Source organism: Mustelus asterias, chromosome 6, assembly GCF_964213995.1.
Source record: "Mustelus asterias chromosome 6, sMusAst1.hap1.1, whole genome shotgun sequence".
Lineage (NCBI taxonomy): Eukaryota > Metazoa > Chordata > Chondrichthyes > Carcharhiniformes > Triakidae > Mustelus > Mustelus asterias.
Window position 1 is genome coordinate 39850279 of NC_135806.1, and position 6000 is coordinate 39856278.

Here is a 6000-nt window from a genome sequence, read left to right on the forward strand (position 1 = left end):
CTGAACCTCAGATCTAATAAAGATCCGGTCTTCAGCGCTGTAACGCCTACTCTTAGTAGCGATGGGCTTGCAGCCTGGTACCAGATTCTTAAATAAAGATGGTGTAGTGATTTTCAGAGTGGAAAGATTGCATGCGGGGCGCTTTGGGCAATTTGGAGGCTGCGGCTGATTCCCTACTGCCAGTGAAGGGAGTGGCCCACCGTACTGTAGGATCACACTCTTCATGTGGACCATAAAATTTAGTCCGAGGAGAATTGGCGCACAAAGGTGAGGTAACACAAGGAGCCTGTATTGCTCGTAAATTGTGCCCTGTACCTCTAGAGTTACCATACACCGTCCTTGGATCGGTACAGACCGGGACCGTGATGCCATAGAAATTGTCTGCTTGGCAGGTAGAACCCGGAGTCCACACCTTTTAGCAGTTTCAGGGTGTATGAAACTCTCGGTGCTCCCACTGTCAAACAGACAATTCACAGTACGACCATTTACCTTGATATCCATCATGGGATTCTCAAGCCTGTGGTGCTTAGTCTGGTCCAGGGAGATCGACGCCACCGTTGGCCCCTGGGCGTCACTGCATGCCGCCGATGTTGATGCTGAGGACCCCTGCTGGTCGCTCCTAGTCGTCGTGGACCATGATGGCCGCCCCCATAAATCGCACGTGGGCGAGGGCGCCAAACGTAGCGACTCCTGGTGGTCTTCCTCCTCCTCCGTCAGCCACGATGGCGCCGTCCTGGATTCGCACGTGGTCGGACCTCGTTGGTACTGCGATGCTGAAGGAGATTGTCTCCGCTCTGGAGGGTTACAAGCTGCACTGCCGTTTTTTTGCTTCGACCTGCAAACTTTGGCATAGTGGCCCTTTTTACCACACTGGCTGCAGATTGCCGTTTTTGCAGGACACTGTTGCCGTGAATGCTTGGCCCCACCGCAAAAATAGCATCGCTGGCCGCCTGGAGCTGCCGCCGTCGTCGGATCGATATGGGAGCGCGAGCCCGCGGGGCGAGGAGGGATTTGGGCTTGCTCTTGCCACGTTGTCTCCACGTGGTCTTCGGGGTACAGAGCCAAGCTTTTCGACGCCGCTTCCAGCATCTCAGCCATCTCCATCGCTTGGGTCAAGTTGAGGTTCCCTTTCTCCAGTAACTTAAGCCGGATGTACGAGGACCCTACCCCTGCTACGAACGCGTCTCGGGCGAGGTCGTACATATATTGTTCGGCTGATACGTCTTTACAATCGCAACCCCTGGCAAGCTGCAGGAGCTCATTGGCGTAGTCCTCCATGGTTTCGCCCGACTGCCGACGTCCTGTAGCGAGGAGGTAACGAGCGTGTATCTCGTTGGGTGGTTTCGTGTATCGTTTCTTCAAGAGCTCGACGGCCCTCGGGTAAGTGGTGGCCGCACGAATCGCAAGATAAATCGTGTCGCTTACCCTTGCGTGGAGGACTTGGAGTTTGTCGCTGTCTGTAGTAACAGCTGCAGAGGCTGCCAGGTAGTCTTCGAAACACTTCCACCAGTGGTCGAAGGTGTTAGCGGCACTGACCGCACGTGGGTCCAACGCCAGACGATCTGGCTTTAATATCTGTTCCATACTCTCTTTTTACTGCTGAGAGTTTTCTGTTTGATAATAAAATTGATGCGCGACAATCAAGCACGTGGAACAAGGCTTCAGTTATTGAAGGCTTTTATTATCAAACAATGGAACTAACTAACACGAGTACACCAGTTCAGACTGGAGGGGTCCTGCCGGAGCAGAGGGTCTTATACCTCTCCTCCGGAGGCGGGGCCCCACCGGGATGTGCCATAATAACATTTACCACAGGTAAACACCCTAACCCAACAGTAACATAAGAACAACCCCCAGTGGTAACCAACGATGGTTCACCACAGTAAGAAAATTTCTCCTGAATTCCCCATTGGATTTCTTGGTGACTATCCTGCACTGATGGCCTCCAGTTCTACTCTTTCCCAAACATTCACTCCATGTCCATTCTATCAAAACCTTCAACATTTGAAAAACTTATTTTTTTAGAGAAAAGAGACCCAGCCTGTCTTTTGTTTTGGCAAAAATATACTTCATTTCTGAAATATCTGGAAGAACATTTCAAAGTGGCCATCACACTGTGCAATGATATTCAGGTTTCCTACATACATCATGTTACACTCTGAGGTGCTTCAATACAATTGTGATACATGTGAATGGTGGCACAGTTGTTGGCATTTTTGTACCCAGGTTCTATTCCGGCTTTGGGTGACTGTGTGGAGTTTGCACATTCTCCCCTTGTCCCCTTGTTTCCTCCCATACCCCAACGATGTGCAGGTTAGGTAGATTGAGCATGCTAAATTGCCCCTTAGTGTCCCAAGAGATGTAGGTTAGATAGATTAACCATTGTAAATGTGTGATTTATGAGGATGGGGTGAGGGAGAAGGCCTGGATAAGATACTCTGTCAGAGTTTATGCAGACTTGATGGACTGAATGGCCTCCTTCTGAACTGTAGGGATTCTATGATTCTATGTATAGTCACTGTATACATTCAATGTAAATGCTACAGCCCAAATCAATTCCCCTCCCCTCAGTTCACTATGAAGAGAGCCTGTCAATCCTTTCCTGATATTTAGACCCATGCATTTCCGGCATCATCCTTGTAAATTTTCTCTGCACCCTCTCTGTATCTCCTTTTAATAATATGGTGCTCAGACTGTACACTGTATTCCAAGCACAGTCCAACCAAGGTTTTATACTGGTTTGACATAACTTCCTACTTACACAATCCCAGGTTTGGGACTCAATGGACTAGATGACCTTTCCTATCATCTCTCTTTTTGCACATATTCTTGTGTTTGATGCAGTCACTCAATCTAAGCCATTGGTTCACACATGGTCTCAGCTCAAAACATTTCAAGTTATTATTTTTACCCAAGGAATTCCTGTGGCTCTAGTATCTGGAGCCAAGTGACCCAATGAACTTGAAGCCCTATTGAAAAATCTTTTGTTCAGTTTGTGTCGGGGTTTGCTGCTTGTCGACGCCACTTGTCAGGAATCTTCCCTCTTCCTGAATGAACAAGCAACTACCCAATCCAGCCTTGACTGTAAAGATACTTCTCACTGTCACACCATCCCACCTCTTTCTTTACGTGTCAGTGTGGTTCAGGTTCCTCCTTGAGTCACAAGCTTCCAGTTCAAGCCTAGCCATCGACTCCCACATCCTGTAAAATGAATCTTAAAAAAAGCACTGTAGCAATGTAACCAATAGGAATGACAACCTGGTGGATGTCTATTCCACACTGGTTGCCTGCGCACTTCAGGGATTTGGCTGTTCTTGACCTTAGAAGTATGCTTTGATTCTTCAGAGGATGTTTCTACCCTGGAAGGCATAACAGTCTCTTTTGAAGAAAGAAGACTAGAAGCAGCAAGGGATTCTTCAGCAATCTCAGTTTCTGCTGCTTTATCCACAGCCACAGTATCCAATGGTATGGATGGCGGTTCATCCTGAGGTAGGTCTGGAATACACTGTATTGGCATATTGATGCATGTAGCTAACAACTGATCTGCATGTTGTCTCCACACTAGTTCATCATCAGTTTGTACTGCAAAGACCAATACAGTTGCAGGAACTCTCTGCACTAGTGCTACATCTGTGTACCAAAACTTGCTCTCCTTGAGGATACAAGTATCTTTTAAATTATCTTCTCTTCTTAAGATTTGTGATTGCTGATTGCAGTCTATTATCTCGGATGTCTCCTATGGTAACTCTTGAGCAATGAACTGTGGTCCATTATCACTCACAATTTGGTCTGGTTTCCCAAATCTGGCGAAAATCTCATCAAGCTTTTGATGGCTTGTTCCGCAGTTGTTGATTCCATTTGGACAACTTCTGGCCATTTGGAGTGTGCATCTATGACAACCATCAACATAGGCCCTTCATATGGACAGCAAAGGCTGTGCGTCGATGTTGCCAAGTCATTTTAATGATGATGGACGCCCATAGATGTAATGGGGACAATGGCAGTGCATTCCTTACCCATGCACATGACTGGCACAGTCCTGCTTTTTCCTTGATCTGGGCATCTGGTCCAGGCCACCAGAAATTGCTGCTTGCAAGTTCTTTCACTCTATACTTGGTGTCCTTCATGTAATTGTTCCAATAAGTTTTGTATTGGTTGGTGGAATTATTACTATCATCCCCACAACATGCATCCACCCTGTACTGTCAACTCAAGTTATCTGGAAACATATGACTTTAATTTGAAATGCGTTCTAGCTATCCTCCTTTTCACTACAATTTCCGGTACCTTCCCCATCACAGGATCACTTCTGGTTTGTCATTGGACCTGAGCTACAGGGACTTGGGCATGTTCTATTTGTGAAAAATGGAAGATGTTGGAAACACTACTGGATGGTACTTGACCAGCAGGTAAAGGCAAGCGTGACAATGCCTCAGCATTGGCTTGGCTCTCTGACTGATGATACTTGAACTCATAGGAATGTGCTGATTCTATTAAAGACCTTCGTTGAAGCCGACTTGAGGCAAGTGATGGAATACCTTATGCAGCCCAAAGGTAATTGTTAAGGGACAGTTATCCGTCAGCAATGTGAAGTGACGACCATAGAGATATTGGTGACATTTCCACAGTCCTAAGATAATGCTCAGTGCCTCCTTCTCCAGCTGGGTGTAATGTAATTCAGCACTTGTTTAGGTACAGCAGGCAAAAGCTATTGTTTTTTCTTTCCCTGAAGGTAGTATGTGTGACATCACCGTTCCAATTCCGTACGACGATGGATCACAGGCAAGTTGTGGTGGTAACCTCGGGTTGAAATGTACCAACACTTCTGACTTCTTCAGGGATCCTTTAACTGAGTGATGTGCCTTTTCGCACTCTGATGTCCATTGTCATGCTTGTTTACTGCACAACACATTCGGCAATGGTTTAAGCAGGGCTGCTGGATTTGAAACAAATTTTCCATAATAATTAATGAATCCTAGGAATGATCTTAACTGTGTTACATTCACTGGTCATGAAGCCTCCATGATAGTCTCCATCTTCTTAAGTGCCTTGTGTAAACCCTTACTATCAATCACATGGCCTAAATATTGACGTTTGAAAGAAGTTACACTTATCTTTCCTGACATGAGGACCCTGCATTTGAAGGCATTTCAATGTGGCTTCTGGGTTAGTAAGTGTTCCTGTTCATTGGGGCCAGTGATATGTCATCAAGGTAACGTTGTACCCCTTGTAAAACACTTAAAATCTGGTTCATGGACCACTGGAATAAAGTGGGTGCTGATGTTATCCCAAAAGGTAATCTCTTATTGGATTAGACCTTTATGTGTTATAATGGTGAGATTCAGCTGCAGCATTCATTTGCAGGTAGACCTGTAAGGTCAATTTTGCTGAACTTCAGCCCTCCTGCTAGGCCGACAAACAAATCTTCAACTAAAGGTAGCAGGTATTGATCTGTGTACAGAGCTGGATTGATTGTTGTTTTGAAATTTGCACAAATATGTACAGTCCTGTCCCGTTTCATTACAGGCACAATAGGGGTTGCCCAGTCATTAATGGTGACGAGTTCTAAGACACCTGCATCCACAAGTCTCATTAATTTAGATTCTACCTTTGGATATATGGCACAGGGCCTTGCCTTGAGACTCTTAGGCTGACTGTTTTGTTTGACCTTAAGTCAACTGAACTTCTTTCATGGAACCTAATGTGTCCTCAAATATATTGCTGTTTTTCTCTAAGATGCTCTATAGATCTGTTTCAGAATCAACGAACCTATTTGCACCACTCCAGTTAAACTTTATCTTCTCTAGTCAAGAATGGCCAAAGAGAGCTGGAAAACGTCCTTGGACAAAGTAAAGTGGCAGTTCTGCCGTATGTCCACTCAACCTAACCTTGCCAATGATGTAACCTCTCAGAGGCACAATTTCTTTACTATATATCCTTAATATCACATCTGCCGGTTTCAATGGAAGACTAGGCAATTGCTGTTTATATTTTGTTTCA